The sequence below is a fragment of the Fringilla coelebs genome (assembly GCF_963513975.1).
Source record: "Fringilla coelebs genome assembly, chromosome: 2".
In the NCBI taxonomy this organism is placed as follows: domain Eukaryota; kingdom Metazoa; phylum Chordata; class Aves; order Passeriformes; family Fringillidae; genus Fringilla; species Fringilla coelebs.
Window position 1 is genome coordinate 2,968,145 of NC_140029.1, and position 24,801 is coordinate 2,992,945.

The 24,801-nt window shown below is 44.6% G+C and overlaps 1 protein-coding gene across 1 annotated transcript in view; it reads right to left on the reverse strand.

The window, feature by feature from the left end:
- Positions 1-24,801, reverse strand: part of KCNJ6 (potassium inwardly rectifying channel subfamily J member 6) — a gene marked incomplete at both ends in the record, with an annotated part of 113,651 nt that overhangs the window by 88,023 nt on the left and 827 nt on the right. The gene's annotated exons all lie outside the window — the stretch shown is intronic.

Genomic DNA, 24,801 nt, shown 5'->3' on the forward strand with positions numbered 1-24,801 from the left:
AGTCTCATTAGCAGATTTATTTGACTCTGGCACCATTGAAACCAGGGGCTTTGCTGCCCCTCAAACACACAGGTTCCTGCAGTGCCCCACAGCTCTTTTGGAAATACAAAGCCACGTTTGCACCTCAGTCCCGCCCTGAAGTCCTTTGGAAAGGAAAAATGAATGTTTCAGAGCAGCTGAAATAATGTGGCAGTGCCTTTAAACAGCAACAAAATTAAATAAATTGAATTCTTATTGCCAAACATTCTTGGTAAATTGGCTATTTTCTTTTTTTGCCCACACAAACAGCTAAAGAAGGATTATTAAATCTAAGGAATACAAATGCTAAGTAATATGAAGAGCTTGAATCAGACCCAGAGTTAAAGCTGGAAGTAATTCTGTCCCTAATCCTCTCTGTGGTGCCCTGTGGTAAGATTGGTTGTCATGCCAAAATCTAATAGTCTGCTTTTATCCTCCTTGGACAGCGGGACAAATTGGCCAGGGTACATTTTCACTGCATTTGGGCTCCTCACTGCACTCCTAGTTGGCTTTTAGAGGAGCATTTCAAATGTTCCTATCATTATCACCTGAAAAGAAGGTTTCTCTCTGTATAAATGCTAAATGGAAATGGAAGTTCGGGTTTCTTATGGAATAAATAATTTTTAATTGACTTTTAAAAAAATTTATTTTACCCTTGCACATTTAAGTAAGGCTTAAGGTGTTATCAAAAGCTTCAAACTGCAGGCTCTTTAGTCTTTTGTTTCTATTCATGTCTCTTTTTTTTTGGCTTTAATCAGTGAATTTCTTGGCTTGGAAAACTTTCACACATAGCAACACCTTCAAACTGCGCACGCAATATATTGATATAGAGATGTGTGGAAGGCATTTGGGTACTGAAATCCTCTTGAAATATTTTTAAACAACCTTGGAAATGTGTATATAACACATCATCTCTGTAGCAACGCTCTTTAAAGACAAATTAGCGTGCTTACCTCTTCTTATACCTACTGGTATGGAAATGGATTAACTGGGAGAGACTGGGAGGTGCTGGCAATGAAATTACTGATGCCAAGTTCAGATTCCCTGTGGGATCTGATGATTTTTTTTTTTTTTCCAGCTGAAAATAAAAGGTATAGCCTGGGACTGCTGCAGTGATTCATTGATTGACCTCTCCAATGCTGGGTGGCAGCTGCTGCAGCAAATGTTGCTGTGGCTGGTCAATAGCTGGGAGGGCTTTAGACAGTCCCTGCTGGCCCTGGTCACCCTGCCCAGGCTTTCTTTTTGTGCTAATTGGTGAAACTGGCTTGGGACCAGCTGGAGAATCAGACAATGGAAGGAGTGGGTCAGATACCTTTGATTAGTTCTTGAAGCAGAGAGGAATTTCTCCCAGGTTTTCTGGCTGCTCCCTCCACTCCTGCTTATGGCTGGCAGTTGACAGGAAGGAAATCATTTCCCTGGGTCTGTAACTGCAGGGTAAAACAGCCAGAAAGTCTGGAATGTCTGCAGGAATCACAGAATGTTGGGTTGGAAGGGACCTTGAAGATGATTCAGCTACACCCCTACCATGGGAAGGGACATCTTCTACTGTCCCAGGCTGCTCCAAGCCCTGTCCAGCCTGGCCTTGGACACTTCCAGGGATGAGGAGTCCACAACTTCTCTGGGAAAACTGTTCCAGTGCCTCTCTACCCTCACAGCAAAGAATTTTTTCCTAATATCCCATCTAACTCTACTCCCTTTCAGTGTGGAGCCGTTCCCCCTTGTCCTGTCACTCCATCCCTTGGAAATAATCTCTCTCCATCCTTCTTGTTGGCTCCCTTCAGGTACCAAAGTGAGTTAATAATCAATAAAGAGCATAAGAAATAAAATTCCAGTACTTTTCTGCTAAGTTATCTCCTGCTCTGAGTTGCATAAGTGGTTTTAGTTTCTCTGATCCTGTGCCCTGGGGCAGGGACTGCTCAATTTCCGTAGAGAGTAAGGAACATCACACTTCTTATCAGACAGCTTTCCAAACAAGTGATGTGGATGCTTGGGATTCTGTCAAACTGTGAGAGCATCAATGGCTCAGGATGGAGAGTTCACTTCAGACACTGCTCTTGAAAATAGGTGTGTGCTCCTCAGGGATGTCCTTCCCAAGACTTCTGCTCCAGCTGGGAGGGAGTTGCTAATCCTGGTCTGGTACAGAGTTAAGCCAGGCAGATGATCCCAGGGGAGACCTGAAGCACCTGGAAGTGGATGGGTGAAGGGGGATGATGAACCTTCCCAGGAGGATCCACAAAACCCTGCAGATGATCCCAGGAGGGACCTGAAGCACCTGGAAGTGGATGGGTGAAGGGGGGGATGAACCTTCCCAGGAGGATCCACAAAACCCTGCAGATGATCCCAGGAGGGACCTGAAGCACCTGGAAGTGGATGGGTGAAGGGGGAGATGAACCTTCCCAGGAGGATCCACAAAACCCTGCAGGCTGAGCTGCCTCTGCTGCTACTGAGAGGGAAAAGCTGGCTCTGCTTAGTCCAGACTAAGTGCTTCAGTCATTGTCAGCTTCTTGATTGATGGTGGGGCAGACTGAGCCTGGAATGTCCTGGACACTGCTGATTATTCCCTTAAAATGCCCTGCTGTGAACTGCAGTGCTTGGAGAGCCCCTGAGGATGATCAGAACATCCTGGGGAATCCTCTTTGCCCGAGAGCAGCCTTTCCCCCTCTCTGCCAGACCCACCACCTGACCAGGCAGGTTTTGTGCCTGGTGTCACCTTCCAGGCTGGTTTTTACAACGAGCCAGGTCTAACCCAGCTGGTTTAAAACCAGCAGGGAATGTTGGCAGGAGCCATGGCCACAACAGGGAACGCACTGCAGGTGCATCCTGAGCCTCCAGTGCAATGATCCACCCATGAGGACTTTAAAGTTTGTCCTGGAATACTGGAGGCAAAAAAAACAAACAAAAAACAAACCAACAACAACCAAAAAAAAAAAACCCCTATGATGGCTAATTAGATAAAAAATATATTGATGTTTTCCTGGCTAATTCCTGATAACCAGAGCTCTGATCTTACATGACATTCATTTCTCCAGAAAGGAAGTCCTTCTGCCCAGGAGGATTGATTTCAGATGGAAGTTATGGAATTAAATGTAAATTACAAATAGAGAAAGGGTAAATAAATAGCCTTAATAAATTGGTGTGTTCCTACACATAAATAATGGAATGGTGGAGTGGTTTGGGTTGGAAAGGACCCTAAAGTTCACCCAGTTCCACCTCAGGGACATCTTCCATCAGACCAGGCTGCTCCAAGCCCCATCCAACCTGGCCTTTTCTGTCTCTCATCCTTCCATCCACTTCTACAAATGAATTTTTTTTTTTTTTCCCTGGGGGCAGAGTCAATTTTCAAATAGCACTCAGAGAATTACAAAATAGCCCTGGTTCAAATGGACCTTAAAGAGCCATCTGGTCTTCCCCATTTTGTGGGGAAGGGAACCCACTGAGATTATTTACCACCCTGTCCAATCACCTCTGGAAAATCTCCAGCAATGGGGACAGGAGATGTCCCTGAGGATGTTTTTCCAGTGGCTGGCTATTCTTACTGTAAAAATTTTATTTTTAGGCCAAAATGACGTTGAGATTTTTCAATTCTGCTCCTGTTTTCAACAACCAGTGCGACGAGGTGCTCAAGCTCTATTGCAGCAGGAACATGGATATTTGTTTGTTGGCTGGAAAGTTTATTAGTTCTAAACCTCTGTTTTAGGCAATTTTATTAGGAATGTAGGCATTAAGTCAGGTAACACAACAAAATTGTGGTGGTGGAAATATCATTAGGCATTTCACAAGCGGGTGGATTTGTGCTGTGATCTCTTCCTGAGGGATTGTTAAGGTTTCACATGAAATCTGGGATGCCAAATTCCAGCCTGCTATTTGGCTATTTTAGCCTGGAAAAAAATACAAATGCATTTTCAAAGAGAAACACCAGGTGCCCAGAGCCATTCCAGTCGTTGTGTGAAATGCTGTGGGTTTCAGTTCATGAATGCTGTTGTTTGATGTACTTCAACTTCCTTTTTTTTTTTTCTTTTATTTTCTTTTCTTTGTGGTTCCTACTCCCTGTGTGCATTTTGTGCAATATTGCTGACGGGTTTTTTTGAACTTGCCTGGTTTGTAGGCAAGGGTTGAAATGGTCCCTGAACAGGATCTGCAGGCAAAGGTGTCCATGTGCATCAGGAAACACCCCTGGCCCAAACTATTGCCAGCATTGCAGATAGCACAGGGTTGGAGACAGATTTTTTTTTGTCTTGCAGGGGAAATTTTGGCCATGCAGAGGTAAAGGAGCTGGATCCAAGGTAACCACTCAAATGAGCATGTGCTCTGATTTTTTATAAATTTATTTCTACATTATTTTGCTTTCTCTGTTAATTCATTCCCATATTATGGCTCTGACCTTGTGATATGAAGTATAATGGATTTTAACTTACTGTTGCACTGGCTTCAGCATCAGTGACCAGAAATCTGCTCCTGAGCTCCAAAACCAAATTCCCTGCAGGAAGAAGGGCTTTTGATAGACCTGTAGTTCTTTTTTATAGGCCTTGCAACAGCTCCTGAAGAACCTTTGATTTAAGCAGCATCTTTTATCTGCTGTGCTACTTCTGCTGAAGAGAATGTTTATTTTTCAGTTTTTTTCCTGGGGTTTATTTTCAGGCAGGTTTTCAGGCAGGTTTTGTTTTTTTTTTTTTTAAAGACTTTAGGTTTTTACTTGCTACTGACGTCAACAGGATATTCTGTTTTCTTTGGAAAACTTGGAATTCTTGTGATGGGAGAACAGAGGGTTCTCTTGGCTTTTTCACCTCCAGTCTTGCCTGTGGTGTGACCAGGAGCTCTCAGCAAGAGGAGCAAGGAGAAGACAGAGAGAGCAGAGGTTTGAGACATTAAATTCTGACATGAAATTGAGAGGTTTGAGACATTAAATTCTGAGTGGTGGTGGGAGATGTGGCTCCCTCCTGTGCAAAAAAACACTGGAAGAGGAAAGAGGTGATGATTCAGTTTGTGTGTTCCAGCTGAGGGCAAAATCCATCCTGAACCAACTGGAATTCCTGCACTTGTGCTTAGGAAAGAGTGTGGGAACACGGTGGAGCTCTGTGGGTGCAGGAGGGAACACACAGATGGAAAAACATGGGAGAGGGTGGATTTCCCTCAGGAGGCTCAGCTGGTGGAGCACTGGGGCCATCCTGCCCAGCCACCCTGGGAAATGAGTAATGGCACCCTGAGAGCACCATGGAAAGGATGGAAGGATTCCAGGAAGGATTCCAGGAAGGAAGTTGTGCACCTTGTTTGGTTCTGTGAAGGAGCATGGGAGGTGTATCAGGCTGAGCAAAGTGTGTGTGTGCACTGAAATTCCTAGGAATTCTCCAGGAAGAGATGGAGCTCCTTGGGGGATCCCACACTGACAGCCATCAGCGCCCAGAATCACAGACTCTGCCCCTGCCACGCTGCTTGTGTGGGGCAGGTTTGCCCTGCTGAGAGACACTGACAGCCCTAAATGCTGCCAAGGATCTTCCAGGGCACTTTGGGAATGAAGCTGCAGAACTTGGAGGTGGAGAATCAACCATTCCTAAAAATGTTTGAGAGAAGCAGGGCCTGCAGGGCCAGGAGGGATATCATGGAATCAGCATGGTTTGGGTTGGAAGGGACCTTAAAGTTCTTTCCATGGCAGGAACTGTCCCAGGCTGCTCCAGCCCCAGTGTTCAGCCTGACCTTGGGCACTGCCAGGGATGCAGGGATGGAATTCCATCCCAGCCCTGCCCACCCTGCCAGGGAACAATTCCTCATTGCCAAGATCCCACCCAGCCCTGCCCTCTGGCACTGGCAGCCATTCCCTGTGTGCTGTCCCTGCATCCCCTGGAAATTGTCTCTCTCCAGGTTTCCTGGGGCTCCTGCAGGCCCTGCAAGGCCACCCTGAGCTCAGCCCAAAGCTTCTCCTGTGCAGGTGAGCAATGCCAGCTGTGCCAGCCTTTCCTGCCAGCAGACCTGCTCCAGCCCTCTGCTCATCCTGGAGCCTCCTCTGGGCTCTCTGCAGCAGCTCCAGCTCCTCCCTGGGCTGGGGCAGCTCTGCAGGTAGGCTCTCACCTGAGCAGGGCACAGGGACACAACCCCAATCCCTTCCCTGCTGCCCACCCTGGAGCTCAGCCCAGGGCATGGGGGGTTGCGGGGCAGGTCCAGCTCTCACCCACCAGCACCCCTGAGTCATCCTCCTCCCCACATGGCAGGGAAAGGATGGGATGTGCTGGAAAACTTGTCAGGGGAAGCTTGCAATGCTTGTTCTCCCCTTCTCTCCCGCTCCTGGCTTTATCTCCTGCATTTGCATTTGCATAAGCACCAAGTCAGAACAGAAGTTGCAAATCTCCCAGACAGCAGTGATTTGAAGTGCTGCCTGTACAACTTTGCTGAAATATGCATGGAAGGAATTTCAGCTAATACATTGTGAATTTTGGTAATGCCACGTCTCTGGCAACCTCAGATACAGATCCTGAACATGAATATTTAGAAAATATTCACACAGTGAGGGTCGGGCTCTGCTGCCAGGGAACAGGGACAGGAGCAGAGGGAACGGCCTCAGGCTGGGCCAGGGCAGGCTCAGCTGGGACAGCAGCAGGAATTTGCCCATGGAAAGGGGGCTCAGGCCTTGGCACTGCCCAGGGAGCTCTGCAGTGCCCATCCCTGCAGGTGTGCCCTGGAGGTGGCACTGAGTGCTCTGGGCTGGGGACAAGGTGGGCACTGGGCACAGCTGGCACTGCCTGGGCTGGCAGGGCTTTGCCAGCCCCAGGGATTTTGGGATTCTGTGAAAATTTGTTGTGTGTGTCTGTCTGAACCTGCCTGTGCACATGCCCGTGTGTCACACAAATGAGATTCTGGTTTTTTGCAATCACTCCAGGGTTTGGTTTTATAATCACAGAAGATTCTGTCTCGATGCACGCTGGAGATAAAAATATTTGTATCAATTTTTCCTTTTATCCCTTCAGTTCCTGTTTAGTGACTCTCTGTTCTTAATGCATTTATGGAATGGAAATGAATGATTTCATGAGCTATTTATAGGAAAAACCTTTAAAATAATACTTAAGGGGGATTTTTTTCATGGAAGATTTTATTTATAAAATTGGAATAAATAATTGCACACTGCACAGAGCAACAATTCCTTTCTGTCATGCTTTTGCAGTCTTCATAATCATATATTTAAAAAATTGGAGTGATAACTTTCCTGTGGTGCCTTCCATCAAGACTAGTTAGAACATATATTAAAATGACAGTTCATTAGGGTGTTGCCAATGTAGCTGCAAAGCTTTCTATCATTTTCTGAACTGTTATTGCTTATATAATAAAGCTACCAGCAAATAATAATCTTCATGTCACACTCTGCTCTTGGGATGGATTTATTGAGGTGAATATAAAATAATGTGAAGTAATGATTACAGGATAGAAAAACAAGGAGTTGCCCCATCAGTCTTCTACACCACTAAAAATGAAATGACTGCTGCAGTAAAATAATACTGTGACAACTTTGTCACTTTATTCTCAAGATGGTGCTAAAGGACTGTGATCCATTTAAATTGGGGGCTAAACTGCCAAAAAATCACATATTTTCCTTTGTATTAATTGATGTAATGGAAAAAAAATAGATTAATTTTTGTTTTAAAACGTGTGTGTGTGCTTGGAGTGACACCAATTGGCTTTGTTAAACTGACTTTCCTCACACTCTGATGCAGCTGAGTCCATCAGGTGACCAAATTTCACGATCAATTGAAGATGAAACTCTTAATATATAAAAAATTCTGCTCCACTGATTCAAACACGAGCTCAAACCACATGAACAGCCTGGATTTTGAGGTGAAAATGCAGCACAGGTTGTAATAGTTGAATAATTGCTGGGTTTTACCATGCAGGCCGTGCTAACGAGCAGCACTCAGACCTTGTAGCTCCAAAGGTTCTGGTGCAGCACCCTTGGGAGAGCCCACGGAGAGGGCAGAGCCTCTGGCAGCTGCTTTAGCTTGGATTTCAGGACATTTGTGGCTGTTTCTCTCTGTAAAATAACCAGCTGGCCTGCTGCTGTTGGTTTTTTTGGGAGTGCCTCTGGACTGGGGGATAAATCCCATCCCCTCTCCAGAGCTGTGGGTGATGGTCCTCACCTCACTGTGAGGAGGGGGGGATGAATTCCCTGCCTTGGAGGCAGGGAAAGATGGAAAATGTGAAAAATTCAAGTGTTTCCCTGCTCTACCTGTGAGAACACACTCCTGGGGATTCTCCTGGATGGCTTTTCAAAGGCAAACACGTCTTCAACTTGCCTGCCTTTGATCTTCCATCTCCAACAGGCATTTTAACAACAGCCTCTTGATTTATTTGAGTTCATGAAGACTGTTTTCTTTATTCTTACAGGACTGGTGGACAGAAGCAGCCCAGAAATTCTGCCCAAAATGAAAGAGGGGAAGCTGATTTTGTCTGTGTGGGGAACACAGAAGGTGCTGAGGGCTCTTCTCCATCCCTGCAGCAGGGGCAGGTGTCTGCCTGAGTGAGATTAATGATCTCTGCTGCTTCCTTCTTCCCTGGCTGTCACTCTCTGCCCATATTTTATAGTCCCCCAAGAGGCAGAGTTCTCCCAAAACCATCAGCAATGGGTGCCTTGTTCCAGCACCTCACTAGGGAGGATGAGGAGTCTGATAAGGAATAGATAAGGTGGGGATGTCTGGCCATGAGTGCCACGTGCTTTCTCTGCCAGAAACCAAGAAGGAAGAGAATTCCTCAGAGCTGTGAAATCAGAAGCTGTTCCTCAGCAAAGGCTCTTCATTAATGGGAGCCAGGCATTGCCTTTCATGGGCTGGGCCAGAGCTGGCAGCAGAATCAGATCAGGGTTCAGCAGCACCTCTGAATGGTTTGGGTGGGAAGGGACCTCAAAGCCCACCCAGTGCCACCCCTGCCATGGCAGGGACACCTCCCACTGCCCCAGGCTGCTCCAGCCCCAATGTCCAACCTGGCCTTGGGCACTGCCAGGGATCCAGGGGCAGCCCCAGCTGCTCTGGGTTGTAAGATGTGGTTTGGGGCTGTGTGTTCTATTTCCATCTGTCAGAGCTGGGCAGTTCTCTGCTGTTCCCTGGGCAGTTTTTCCTTTCTCTCTCCCACAGCCCATCCTCCCTGCAGGAGATCTCTGCTGTCCATGGCCAGTGAGTGTCCCTGCAGGGCTGATCAAATTCCACCATCCCATGGGGAGATGCTGCGCCCAGGGCAGGAGCCAAGCATTCCTACCTGGATACAATCTGAGATTTCACACATTCCTACCTGGATCCAATCTGCCCTGGAACAGCACAGCAGCCTTTGCCCCCTGCATTCCCAGAGGAGCAGCTTTCTCCTGCCCTGCATTCCCAGAGGGAGAGCAGGCCCATCTCCAGCAGCCCTGGAGCTGCAGAGGAAAACTCCCCCCTTGTGCAGGATCCTGCTGCAGCAGAACCACAGCTGGCACTGCAGGAGGGCTGAGCCCCCCTGGGATGGGGCTGTGCCCCCACCCTGACACACTGGGGACAGGGACTGCTCTGGCTCTGGCAGGGCTGCTTTGTATCACTGCATTAATTATTTTTTTCCCCTAATAGAGAACTGTTATTCCTACTCCCATATTTTTGCCTGAGAGTCCCTTAATTTCAAAATGATAATAATTCAGAGGGAGGGGGTTTACATTTTCTATTTCAGGGGAGGCTCCTGCCTTCCTTAGCAGACTCCTGGCTTTTCACACCAAGACACACACCTTCTTTGGGCACCCTGTGCCAGGGTCTCTCCACCCTCCCAGGGAAGGATTTTTATGTCACTGGCATATATCCTAAAAAATCTTCACCCTGAATTCAGCCCATCACCACCTCCTGCAATCTAACAAAAGGTTGTGCAAGATCCACAAATATTTATACACCCTCAAATATATGCCTATATATCTGTGTTTGTACAGATCCATTTCAGACACCGAAGAAAAACTTTGTGGCCACGGAAATTGCTCCCTTTTAAATGAAAAAACATAGAACTAGGTCTTTAATTTCTAGTACATCAAATATTACCTCTAGTTATGCAGGAAGAGAATTGAGGAGATTATTAAAGCTTGAAATTACTGAGCTGTTTGTAGAAGTAGTTAGTGAATGTGGGCAATAATCTGTTGTTTAAAAAGCGAAATCCCCAAGGATCTGGAGTCCATGTGTTCAGTGTGCAGGCATGGGGTGTCTATCTAATAGATTAATATTTCACAGGCCAAGAGCAATTTGCATGACAGACTGTAAATTAGAATGGCTCCCAAACCAGCCAGTACAAATGGATTCTGAGCAGTGTGAATCAATAACAGACAGTTCTCTAACAGCTTCCCCTCTGCTGGGGGCTCACAAAAGCTCAAGCACCACATCTGTCGTGCTGTTGTCACCTTGGGAATGTCTGATAAGACACATCCCTCCCACATCTTTGTTCTCGTCAATTCTTTGACATTTTTTGTTGAAAATCCTGGCACAGAAACCTAACCCCATGTGGAAAATTCAGCTCTTCCCAGTCCATGCCTAAGAAAATCAAATTTTTTATACACAGGTGTGCAGCTGGCATTTATTTGAGCACAGTGGCCTCATAGCCATGATCAGTGGTGATCATGGAGAGACACACCATGGATGAGGATTTCCAAAGGGACACCAGCTCTCTGTTTCCCTGTGTCCCACCCACAAAGCATTCACTGGAGCTGCTCCTCAGAAAGAGCTCCTGCTCCCTTTGGTAATGGCACCTTTAATTTGTTTGTTCTCATCAAGGAGTCCATGAACCCCTCCTGTGCTTTTGCAGATCTCTAAAGAGTTTTCTGTGCTTTTCTCTTGCTGATCCTCAGCTCCTGTGCTCTTTCTCCTTGGGTCTCATTTACAAGCACCTTTTATTTTCTTCTTTTTCTTTGTTTGTTTTACAAACTCGTGTTCATTCCCAATGATCCTACATCCTTCTTCTATGATAGGATGAATCTTGTTGTCCTTTATTTTGTGTGAGTTTTTATTACAAAAACTGCTTTCCCCTTTAAAAAAACCCAACCCAAAACAAAACACCACAAAACCAACGAAAAATCCCAAAATCTCTTTTGGTTGCCTCTATCCCTGGGGTCACTGCTCATTTAGCTCCACTGCCATCAGCTGGATCCCTCTGTTCCAAAAATCATGGAATCCCAGAATGGTTTGGGTTGGAAGGGACCTTAGAGATGATTCAGTTCCACCCCAGGGACACCTTCCACTGTCCCAAGCTGCTCCAAGCCCAGTGTCCAACCTGGCCTTGGACATTCCAGGGGTGTGGAATCCACAACTTCTCTCTACTTTTGTCCCTGTTCATTATCCCTCACTCCAAAGCCTGATGGTTTTGAACAGTGAGTGATTCAAGGCCATACTTCTCGTGCCTGTACTTCCAAAGAAATGTGGATTTGAGGAGGTTATCCATGTGGAAATAGGATATTAAGACTCTCACCTTTCTCTTCCCTCCTTGCAACTTTTTGCTATTTCTGTTGGACTGTAATTAATTCTCTGAATTTTAGTTTAATTTCTTTCAGGTCTATCTGACAGCTGATTATTAATATGCCTGATAAAGGATTTTTTTACTCTCCTCCTCTCTTCCAAACCTCTCTCTTGTCTTCATTCCCAGCTCTGGCTGTTGGTGTGAACAGAGGGCTCTGTTATTTCTGTCACAACAGCGCTTCACCATTTCAGCATCACCTTGAATTCCTCTGCTTTCCCTCACTCTTTCACTGCTTGGTTGGGTGTTCTGGTATTTCTTCTCTATCTGATCACATCCCTGGGACTCTTGCAATGCAAACTCTGTGTGACACACAGAGAGTGAAGCACAGCCTGCAAAGCTGCTGCCAAGATATCCCTTTCCTGCCTCTGTCATCCCACTCCACTCTTCCCTGCCCCAATGGTGTTCCCACTTTTTTCTGCCCTCTGCCTGTATTTTTTTTTCTCTCTCTCTCTGAAGTTTCTACTGCCTTTCAGAAAGCATGAGGAATCAGATCCTGGTTTTAGAGCTGCTCTTTTCTCCTCTGCCTCTTCACCCTGCACCTTTTACAAGTCTTTTCCCTCAGGAAAAGTCCCATCCTAGGGAATCTCCAGCTACTGAATGACACATTTTGTGCTCTTCCTTGTGAGTGTGAACTCTCAGATGTAAGAGCTGCATTCATGGCTTGCCACAGTATGGTGTGATTGTCTGATATCCCAAGAAATATAAAACTCTGATGTATGGCTGGCGTGAAAGGAGGAGGAAAGAGTGGCTGGGAAGTGAAGCATCCCCAGGGACAGTCACAGCTGCCTGGTCAGTCTTATTGAACAGGTTCTTTCTAAGCCTCAAGGCAAACACTATGGATTTATCAGTGCATTTCTGTGCATAAGGGGAAGAAACAAAGCAGCCTTTTTTTCTTTTTTTTTTAACTCTGCAGCAATCCATAGATGCTCGGCTGAGATGGGCTAATATTAAAAAGAAAGCACATTGTCGCACTCTTCCCACACCTCCGAGCTACAGACTGAACTCTCCAGAAGAGACAGCACTCCCTAACATCTGACTGAAGCACATTGGCTTTCCCTGTGCCAAGAGGAGGATGGAAACGGTATCAACACCTTGCTTTAAAAACGCTGTGAGCAAAGATTAACAAAAAAAAAAAAATCTCCCCCAAAAAAACAGAACAGGAGAAGGCGGCTTATATTTGGAGCTCAAATTGTGATTTACACTGACAATTTCAGTGGTAAGCAATTTCATTGCTTTACTTTTTAAATTTTTTAAAATTCATTTTAGAGGTTTTTACCTCTTAGCTGTCCCTGAGGTTATAAATTACCTGGAGCACAGCAAAGCACCAGCAGCTCTGGCAGCACTGCCCATTCTCCCTTTCCCATCTCTAAAAGCAAGATATGCTCTGAAGGTAGGAGATAAAATCCTTCCTTCCTTCCTTCCTTCCTTCCTTCCTTCCTTCCTTCCTTCCTTCCTTCCTTCCTTCCTTCCTTCCTTCCTTCCTTCCTTCCTTCCTTCCTTCCTTCCTTCCTTCCTTCCTTCCTTCCTTCCTTCCTTCCTTCCTTCCTTCCTTCCTTCCTTCCTTCCTTCCTTCCTTCCTTCCTTCCTTCCTTCCTTCCTTCCTTCCTTCCTTCCTTCCTTCCTTCCTTCCTTCCTTCCTTCCTTCCTTCCTTCCTTCCTTCCTTCCTTCCTTCCTTCCTTCCTTCCTTCCTTCCTTCCTTCCTTCCTTCCTTCCTTCCTTCCTTCCTTCCTTCCTTCCTTCCTTCCTTCCTTCCTTCCTTCCTTCCTTCCTTCCTTCCTTCCTTCCTTCCTTCCTTCCTTCCTTCCTTCCTTCCTTCCTTCCTTCCTTCCTTCCTTCCTTCCTTCCCTCCCTCCCTCCCTCCCTCCCTCCCTCCCTCCCTCCCTCCCTCCCTCCCTCCCTCCCTCCTTCCCTCCCTCCTTCCCTCCTTCCCTCCTTTTCCCCTTCCCTCCCTCCTTTTTTCCCTTCCTTCCCTCTCCCTCTCTCTCCCTCTCCCTTTCCCAGTTTCCCCATTCCCTTCACTCCTCACTGATCCACATCCCATTGTGATTCCTCACCACTCACAAATTCCAGTCCTTCCCCAGATCCTCCCCCCAGCAGATTCTGCTGTTTCAGTTCCCCAACATCCCTGGCTATATTTAGACAATTTGTCTAACTGAGTAGGGAAAAAAAAAATCCTTTACTTTCTGTAGGGAATACCAGCAAAGCAGCAAATATTGCCATGGCAACCAGCCTCTCAATCCATCAGGCTCCTGCAGTATCTAATACATAATCTGGAAGGCAGGGACTGGCATGGATAAATGAACATAACATATTGGCACTTCAGGATTTAATATCCCTTCCCTGTGACCTTAATTAGCTCACCTTATTTGGGGTAATTATCCAATTTTGGAGAGAAACTTCTCTTTTATTTGGCTTTCCCGAGGAAAGCCAATGTGTGATCTGCCTTCATTAAAATGCAACTTTTGACTTTTTCCCCACAAACATGCCACAAAATGGGAGTTTCTATAGTAACACACAATGCAGGCTCAATTTGAAATTATAATCTTTTGATAAAAATGAGTTTCCCCCAGCCCCCTTCTCTATATATTTCCTTTTTCTTAAAAATTTGGTTTTGCCACTCTGGTTTACCTCTCCTCTGTTCCTAAGGAAGTTTGAAAAGAGTTCCTTAAAATTAAAAAGCGCTGCTGAATTTAAAATCACACATTCCCACCCCTCATTTTCACTTGCACATGATAAATTTTATATCATTTGGTAACTTTTTCACCTCGTCTTATTCTTCAATTATTAAATTTGTTTGCTATGACTTTTTTTATCCCATGGGAAAAAGAGAAGTGCAAGGATTGCTAGAAAGGCCTTATCAAGTTTAGGGATGGGCCTTGGATTTTTAATTTCATTTTTTTTAAGACAAATTATGTTATGGGGTCTGTTTATCACTCATTAAATTAAAAATAAAATTAAAAGAAATTAATCCCTGACCAGTTTCAATAACATTTAAGAAGTATTTCCAGGCATTCTGCTGCTGAGTGGGAAGATGTAGATCCATAAAATCTTTTGTCAAGGCTTTAGGAGTGGAATTGGGAGGGAAGGAGAAGAGAAGGGTTTGATTGGAGTTGGGGTGTCCAAAATAGGAGCTTGCAGGAGTGAAATGTTTCATGGAGAGCCAACCTGGCCCTAAAGTTTTCCAGGAAATCCACAACTTTTCTGGATAAACTCTTGTTCCCTGATATACCTGACTAGCAATGAGAGAGGTCACACCTCACTGGGATTTACCCACTCAGATTTATTGGGGTAAAGAAATAATTTAGATAAAGAATACTTCAAATAGATTAAATAACTCTTGTTCCCTGATATAGCAATCAGAGAGGTCACACCTCACTGGGATTTACCCGCTCAGATTTATTGGGGTACAGAAATGCTTCAGCAGTGTTCATGAACCTCTCCCTTTCCTTTTCATGTTATGATCATGGGCACCTGATCAAATTAGGAGGCAGAGAAACAGTAGGAGTTTTTCTGTTCACTTTCAGGGGGTTTGTATGGTGCTTTTCAAGATTTCACTTTGAAACATTACAGCCCAGCACACATGATTGAATGGATTCTAAAAATACACAGCCTGCACCCACAAATTAGTGCACCAGCATGAGTTACTTGTGCCTTAAATAGGAATACTCCCCTAAATAATAATGTTGTCACCAAAAAGACACTCAACTGCATGCAAGAGCAATATGCCATAGAAAGCTAACTTAGCAGGAGGTCTGGAGATAGTTCTGTTCTGCTTTATTAAAAAAAAAAAAATAAAAAGGAAAATTTGCCAGTACACCATCCAGGAGATCTCAGAGGAAATTATTCTTTACCTGTCATTAAAAGAACTACTCAAACAATACTAAAACACAGAGCACAAGGAGAAATTTAAACTGCCACCCAAACTGTCAAGTGAAAGTATAGGTTTTAAACCTCAATAAAACTGTGGCATTTCTAAGGACAGGGAGTGATGTTGTTTGTTGTCCTTTGGTTTGCAGGTAGGTGAGCAAATGTTTCTCGACACATGACATAATTTCATTGTGTAGGATCCCAGGAGAAACAGAGGAATCCTGTGATGTAGAGAGAGCAGGCTCAGCCTGACAATGATAAATATGTCAGACAGTGACAATCATTGTGTGATTTAGCTCTTGTGAATGAAGGAAAATGGTAATTGAAAGTGTCATGATTTGGAAGCACAATCATCTCCCCATCACTCATCCTCAGGCAGTGGGAGGTGAACGCAGCTCCCCTTTGCTCCATGGGTGAAGTGGGAGCTGCCTGGAGACATGGAGGGACACTTGGAGTCAGGCAGGAGGGTCAGATCTGACCTCCCAGATCATGGAATCTCAGAGTCCTTAAGGCTGGAAAAGTCTTCCAGTGTCACAGAGTCCCAGCTGTGCTGTCACCTTTTCCCCAGCCCAGAGCACTCAGTGCCACCTCCAGGGCACACCTGCAGGGATGGGCACTGCAGAGCTCCCTGGGCAGTTCCAAGGCCTGAGCCCCCTTTCCATGGGCAAATTCCTGCTGCTGTCCCAGCTGAGCCTGCCCTGGCCCAGCCTGAGGCCGTTCCCTCTGCTCCTGTCCCTGTTCCCTGGCAGCAGAGCCCGACCCCCCGGCTGTCCCCTCCTGGCAGGGACTTGTGCAGAGCCACAAGGGCCCCCTGAGCCTCCTTTGCTCCAGGCTCAGGCCCTGCCCAGCTCCCTCAGGAATTCTCCAGCCCCTTCCCAGCTCCCTCAGGAATTCTCCAGCCCCTTCCCAGCTCCGTTCCCTGCCCTGGACACGCTCCAGCCCCTCCAGGGCTCTCCTGCACTGAGGATTTGAGGTGTCTCAGCACCTCAGTGGTGTCAGGGGGGGCAAGGAGAAGTGCACCTATCTGAGGTACTTTACCACCAGCTGTGTCTGCCCTGAAGGAGCACAGGGTTTTATTTGGGATGAACTTTTCTGGTTTGCACTATTTTTCTCACAGGTATGTGCATTATAAATGTACTTAAGGAGTGTGAGGATGATAAAGTGGGGGGAGTTCAGCAAAGAACAACCAGGACTGCAGGCTCTGGATGCTGATTTGGATTATAAAATCTAACAGGCTGATTAGAGAGAAGTTCTGCAAGCTGGCAAATGTTTGAAGAAGGGAGATAGGGGAATTATTTAGGAAGAAAGAGCAATCTCTCATTACATGGCAGAATTTCAGTGCAGTGCCAACAGTGAGGATCAGCAGGTGAACACAGCTGTGTCCTCCTTTTCCTGCAGAGAGAGAAGCCTGTGAGACATTCCTGGGCAGGAACAGCAAAGGGAGGAATGCTGAAACCAGGGACTGACTGATTTGGAGGAGCAGAACAGCCCCATTGTGCAACCCCTGGCTCTGAAAACAGTGCTGGGCTCCCTCAGAAGGGGACAGATCTTGCAGGTCTCTGCCTTCTTGTTGGTTTATATTTTAACAGCTCTCTCACTGTGGGGAATGACTCTCACTGGAGTCTTTCTGGTTTTCTTCACCATGTAGTTCAAGATATTTTATGGTGAAAGGAATAGTGGTAAATAAAGTTAGAAGAGGCTGAGCTGTGAGTATGGGCAGTCACTTGGCAATAACACTTTGAATTAATGTGTTCTGTGCACACACTTCCAGGCATTATTTGCCTTTAGTATGGGTAATATTGTCCCTGTTATCCCCTATCAAACGTTTGGAGAGCAATGGAGGCAGGTGAAAAATACAGGGAGAACATAGTCCAGCTTCAGGGATTACTTTAATACCTGATTAAAAGGCAATTAAAAGACATCTGTCCAAAACAGCCTGAAAAAACCTTTCTCTCATTGTTTATATGGGAAAGTGCAACTGGGCCCTTTTTCCAATGAAGTTGGACATTTCTCTTTCACATCAAATAGTTTATGTTGCCATGCTCTATGATATTTTCCAGTCATTGATTCTGGACACCTTTGCAAACAATTTTCAAAGTCCAAGGTTTTAAAAATCCAATACTTTATGGTACTACTTGTTTAACAGCTGTACTTGTAGAGCTCACATACCTTTTTTTTTTTTTTTCTGGTTTGTTTTTCCCTTAGCTGTTGACCAGCATTCTTTGCTGTCTCTCACATTCTATTTCCTAGAACTAAAATCCATTATGGTCTTTTCTCTGCTTGATAAGGCTGATCCAGGACAGAAAGGTTTCTACAGCTTTCAGAAACATTGATCCTTTTTTTCACCCCTGAATTTGACTCATCTGCTCTCTGTGGAGACAATTGATTAGACGTTTTTAATGACTTTTTTTTATCCTGAGTGAGTATGAACTTTCTGCTCTTTACAGGTGGAAGCTGCATTTCCAGCACTGCACAATGTTCACTTCTCCAGCTGAAGAAGTTGGTTGGCACCTCTGGAAGATTTAAGTGGATTTGAAATAAAATCCACAGAAAAAGCTCTGCATTAGAAAAACGTTTAAATTATGAAACCAAGCCCCAAAGTGAATCAGGGAATGGTTTGGGCCGGGACAGACCTTAAAGATCATCCAGTGCCACCCCTGCCATGGACAGGGACACCTTCCACTGTCCCAGGCTGCTCCAAGCTGGATTTGAACACTTCCAGGGACAGTTAAGGGGCAATTCTCCCTGGCCCACAATTGAACATACATTTATTATTTGTGTATGATGAGAAAGTGATGTCTCAGTAAAGGCTTAAACCATTTAATTGACATTTTTGACCAAGGTCCTCAAAATCTGGTCCTTAAAATCTGAAGTGACTTCAGCTTTCAATATTAAATTTCTGCACATGCTTAAATTAATTATAATTTCCAACTGCCCTGGGCATATATTTGCCCTCTGAAGAAAATTTAATTCCTAAGTGTATCTCGTACCACAACTCATCCAGAGTCACAAATTTTCCCTTCAGAAGGTGCTGTTGCAACAGAACATGGATTGGGATCTGTAGAGAGCAGTGTCCTGGGAAGCAGGAAAAGTATTTCAGCTAAAAGTGTTTTATCTTTGTACCTAAACAACTTAGATGCAGAAGGAAATCAAATCCCACTTTGTCCTGGGAAGGATGGGACTGGAAAACCCAGCTTGACTCTTTTGTGGGCCACAGGAATGCAAAGGAACATTGAGAATTTTGAAATAGTGGCAGCCTGACTGCAGCCTCTATTTTAGAAGTGGGTGATTTAGCAATGGGTGAGCTGGAGCTAATAAAAAGAAAATAAAATATATATATATAAAGGTGGAAGGAACAGGAAAAACTGTTTCAAGGAGAAGGAGTCCAGTGTAGCTTATATGTAATCACTGTTCCTAACTGGAAAACCAGAAATTTTTGCTTCATTCATAATTCAGCTCTTGGTTATCTCATCCCTGAGATTTGGAATTTAATTTTCACAAAGATTTTTAGCTTAGCCAAGGAATATTAGCAGTGCTATCAAAATTTAATATGCTTTTGAAAAATCCAAGCTTCTAGAATCAAATGACTTTGTGAGAGTCTTGGTTTTCATTTGGGGAAAAAAACCAACCAATTTTTGTCTTTCACACTTGCAGAGAAAAGGTAAAGATAAGACCCTTAAAAGCTCAGGGAATGCCAAGGAAATGCTCTTCACAATGTTATATACCCAGGACTGGAAAAGCTGTCAATCATCTTCCTGCCTAAGACAAGTTTCCTTTGTTAATTATTGCATAAATAAGTTCACAGCTCTTCTAGGCCCCTGTCAGTGCATCACTGAGACAATAAAATTCTTGCTTTCCTGCATAATGAATTCCTGCTTTAGAATTTCATTGTCCCCTCAAAACCTGACCTTTGCCTCAAAGAATACACTGGGTTTTTTTCATTTAATAACAGCAGTGTTCTTTCTGTTCTTTTGACTGTATGCATCAGCTGATTTCTGCTGAAACAAGCAAAACAACAACAATAATAAAATCATACATATTCTGGTCACTTGTAATTCAAATTTGACCAGAGATTTAGGGAGTTAAGTTGAAAATAAATATTATTAACCTACATAAACAGTATAGAACCAACAATAATTAGATGTATCACTTCCATCTGTAGCTTAATATTTGGTACAAAACTTCTTCTCCAGTAATAACTGTAACAACAGAACATGAGATAAGGAAAATGCACATTGTGGGAAAAGCAGCCTTCCTGTTCTGCCTTGGGCACACCTCAAAAAAAAAAAAAAAGGACAACCAGAGGATATCTGGATGTTTTCAAAATAAATGACTCCCCCAAGCACAGGCAAATGTCTTTCTTGAGTAAGTTTTCCAAGTGTTCTGGAGTTTTTGCTTTTGAATTTTGCACTTTGTAACAAACGGGTGGCACAGTCTAAAATGTTCAGCTGGAAGTTTGTCCTTGGCAATGCTTTCTGAGAGTGAATGATCAGGGCTCTGGAGTGAGGAGGTGAAAGCCAGGCTTTAGGATCAGCTCTGAAAGGCCCGGTTCTGTACCTGCACAGGGGGTGCTGTGCTCACACAGGGCAGCATTGCTGCACCACTGACTGCTGGTGTGAGCATGAAAAGGTTAAAATCACAGAATTAAAGGATGGCCCTAAAGATCATCCCATCCCACCCCTGCCATGGCAGGGACACCTCCCACTGTGCCAGGCTGCTCCAGCCCCAGTGTCCAACCTGGCCTTGGGCACTGCCAGGGATCCAGGGATGGAATTCCATCCCAGCCCTGCCCACCCTGCCAGGGAACAATTCCTCATTCCCAAGATCTCATCCAGCCCTGCCCTCTGGCACTGGGAGCCATTCCCTGTCCCTGTCATATTTTCTGGAAAAATCCCTTTGCCCAGGATTTCTTCTCCTGGGAAGATGAGAAGTCTCAGAGAAAAAAACCAATATTATCTCATTTGCTTCTCCCTGTTTTGTTGCTTTGGAATGTGGCTGGAGATGGTTTACCAATAGGTTTGGTTGGTTTCATGTGAATTGTTTTTACTTGATGACCAATCACCATCAGCTGTGTTGGACTCTGAGGAGAGTCACGAGTTTTTATTATTCATTCTTGTTAAGCCTTCTGTCTGTATCCTTTCTTTTTCCTTAATACAGTTTTAGTATAGGATTGTTTAATAGAATACAATATCATAAAATAATAAATTAGCCTTCTGAGAACATGGGGTCAGATTCTCATCTCTTCCTTTATCCTGGGGACCCTCACAAGCTCAACAATTCCCTGTGTGCTGTCCCTGCATCCCCTGGAAATTGTCTCTCTCCAGGTTTCCTGGGGCTCCTGCAGGCCCTGCAAGGCCACCCTGAGCTCAGCCCAAAGCTTCTCCTGTGCAGGTGAGCAATGCCAGCTGTGCCAGCCTTTCCTGCCAGCAGAGCTGCTCCAGCCCTCTGCTCATCCTGGAGCCTCCTCTGGGCTCTCTGCAGCAGCTCCAGCTCCTCCCTGGGCTGGGACAGCTCTGCAGGTGGGCTCTCACCTGTGGGGCACAGGGGCAGATTGTCCCCCTAAATTCCTGCCAACAATTCTGTAGATGCAGCCCAGGAAACAGAACAAAAGGCAAAGATAAAAGGTGTAGTACTGGAGGGAAAAAAGGTGGAAGAAGGAATTTTACTATGTCCTAGAGCAAGAGAGAAGGTTGGATTTGTATTTGCTGTAATGTACCATACAGCAAACATTCTTACATGTCATAAAACACTAATTCAAAATCATCAGAACTGCTCAAAAAATTCCAGACTACCCTGGCACATGTAAATCTGGAAATGCTGTGACTTTCAAGTAACTCAAAGCAGAAACATTTTTTCTCTTTATAAATTCTCCCTACGAGTCTGAGAGAGCAATAGGGACACTTCAGGCTCAGACACCGAAGACAAGAAAAAGAAACCTTTAGGGAAAAGCACTTCATGATAAACCAACACTCTCCTGGGGTTTGTCTGCTCCTGAAATTCCTTCAGGTTGGCTTATATTCCTTCTACCCTCCCTGAGTAAAATTCAATGGCATCCATAATTCAGAAGGGTTTATCTGGAGTCATCTGAGGTCTCAGTATTCATCATTTGGAAATACATCCACGGACATTTGGAGCTCCCATTTTTGTAACAAATGAAGGAAGAGCCTTATTTTAAAGCAGCTCTGCTGCCTCTGGCCGTCCTCAGGCAGGTGTGTGTGTGTGTGTGTGTGTGACTGGGCAGCAGAGCAGACAGAGCTGGTCCCTGCTGAGTCCCTGCTGGGGGAGCAGATCTGAGCTGGATGTCAGGGTCAGACACCCAGCCCTGCCCATTTCCCATCCCTTCCCAGCCTGGAGCAGCTTCCCTCTGCTCATGGCACACCAGATCCACATTTCTGCAAAGCTGAGAACTTTGTCAGCCTCAAAATTACCTTTCTTAAATACACCAACATATTTGGCTACTCACTAAACATCTTGTAGTGCTCATTCCACAAAGCATTCCCAATGAGGATCATTCCTGAGGACTGGAGAGTTCTGTAGAGGATGTTTCTCTAAATAATTTTTTTTATTGGACAAATAGGTCAGGGTGAGCATTTGATCCCTTCCTCTGCTGTTAAATATTTGCTCTCCTACCTTCCCTGCTGGAATTCAGCCATTTGCAAGTCTGGTGATGGAATTTGGGTTAAAAATGATCACTGGGGCATGGGGAGCTCGAGAGCAACAGGGAAAGAACAAAACAAAAGTTGCAAGGAAAATAATTTCATTCTTGGCTTCCTGGATGTGCTCAGCTTTTAAGCATTCTGAGGTTATATGAGGAAAACTGACTAATTCAAGCTATAAAGAAATTTTAAAATGCTTATGGATTTTAAGGCATTATAAAGGAATTCTTGGACAGTTCCCTGGGGCTCAGTGTAATTGTGGTGGCTTTCTATTAATTCTGTGCAAGAGTTGTAAAGTAATAACTTGAGGCAAAGAGTGATGTTATTTGGTATTCATTTCTGCTTCTGTATCAGCTCTTAGGGACTATCCTGAAAAATTTAGCAGAACATTTCTTGCTAGTTTGTACTTTAACTGTTGTATTAAAATGATTTTCGTCCTCACTTTTTTTTTTTTTAACTTTCAAGGAAAAACAGGTCTCAAGTACAAGGCTCTGTCATGATACCTCATCTCTTTCCATCACCATAAAAGTTCTATGGAAAGAGGACAGAAAATAACAATAATGCAATTTTTTTCCTTACCAGTGTTCCCTACAACGTGACAGAGCCTCTGAGAATGGAAATGCAAAATGTGACAAAAATACAGACTTATTCCTGCTGGCAAAAAATATATATATATATATATATATATATATATATATATAAAACAGCCTTGGAACAACCTCTGCATCAGTGTTCCTTCAGTCTCCCTCTTGGTGTGTGGTGTGATGTGAATCTCAGGTCCAGGGGCTTTGATTAGTGCAGAAACATCCAGAAAATCTTTATGGAGGAGAAGGGGCAGTGAGCAGTGCTTGGCAACTTCAGCAGGGTGTTCTGAGAGAGAGAAAATACAGAGCAGTGCAGGGAAAGGGATTGATTTTTCCTGGGGCTGTGCAAAGAACAGAGGGAAGAGAGGAGAGCAGCTCTTGAGCGAAACAGGAAGGCAAGTAATAATTCCATTATATTGGTACTGTGGTCAAGCCATTTCTCAAGGTCTCTGAAACTCTCTCATGCCTTGAATGGCCTCCTTTATTTTCTCAGTTCCAAGAAAAAGGCCCTTCAGTCCAAGCCAGAGGTTCATTTATCCACTCCGTTTATCTCATTTTATTTTGCACCAGCTTTAAATAAGTATTTTATTTACACCTTGCAATGCTGTCTAGGATATATTAAAAATATTTTAAAATGCCATGAAATTATCTGAAAATTTCATAGAAGCCTCCTCGCATGAATTATGGAAAAGTCCTCACACAAAGCAGCAGTAAAACCCTTTAAGCACCATCCTGGCTCAAAGTTAAGTCAGATAAAATAATTGGCAGGACAAACACAATGAAGGAACGGCACAGGGCATTTTGGGGTTTTGTTCCCAATCAGTTACAAAGTGTTCTGGGCCTCTCCTCTGACTCCTCAGAGCACTCAGTGGGTCTGATTGCTTTCCCCTAACACTTTTTGGCAATATTCCTTCACCTTGTTTCAGAAGGGCTGTGCAAAGTCCAGCAAGTCCCTCATGAACAGGGGAGATATTATTTATCTGCTTCCACCTTTGATAAGAGGTTCCTCCATCCATCAGGACATAATTACACATCAATCCAACATGCAGCAGCCCCTGATGGGGTCCTGGAATGCTTCTAGGGGTGACACTGAGCATCCACAGATATTGAAGGAGCAGAATGACCATTCTTACAGCAGAGGGTTCCTCTGGGGCCTGGGGCCATGATAGTGGAAACAGGCAATCCCCCAGCCAGGGAATAATGTGCTCTGACTCCATGATCCAGGAGGCTGAATTTGCTTTATTAAGCTATCCTATATTACACTAATACTATGCTGAATTGCATACTAAAGAGATACTACACTAAAGAATATTCTACTAAAGAACACTAAAGAAAACCTGTGACTGAGACAGCCAGGACACAGCTTTGACCCAGCTGGCCAAGAAATCAAAATCACCTTCACCAGTGTCCAATTAACCAAATCACTTTGGGTAAACAATCCCCATAACACATTCCACACGTGCAAAAACAACAGGGGCAGTGGATAGAGAAAAGAATTGTTTTCTCTTCTTTTCTGAGCTTCTCACTGCCTTTCCCAGGAAAAATCCTGGGAGAGAGTTGTGTCTGCTGCTCTCTTTGAAGAGAGCTGTGGCCACACTGGCACTGTCCTTTTTTGGGCCTTGCTAAGCAGTAATTTTGTGATTTCCTTTGTTACTACTCAGCTTGGCTGTGCCATGGAGAAATACTTTATATTTGTGTATATATTTATACTTTTATATATATACTGCAGCAATATAAAATCAGAGAATCCCAGAATAGTTTGGCTTGGAAGTGACCTTAAAATTCATCCAGTACCACCCTGGACACCTCCCACTGTGCCAGGCTGCTTCCAGCCCCAGTGTCCAACCTGGATCCCAGGGATCCAGGGGCAGCCACAGCTGCTCTGGGAATTCCATCCCAGCCCTGCCCACCACCCTTGGCAGGAGGGTTGGAACAAGATCTTTGAGATCTCCCAGGCCTGCTGCACCTTTTTGTGAGATTGGCTGTTTCTGATACTGAACTAATTTTTTAATAGCTTGTAGTGGTGGCTCTGCCCTGCAATGACACAGGTAAGGAGATAGAGGGAATGATTTTGAAAGGTAACAAAGGGATTTGAGAGAGTAAAAAGTCAGGGAAGTGCTGCCCTAGGAGCAAGCCTTCTGTACAGAAGCAGAAAAAAGTAACTGGAAAGAAATTTCTGATATAAACAAGT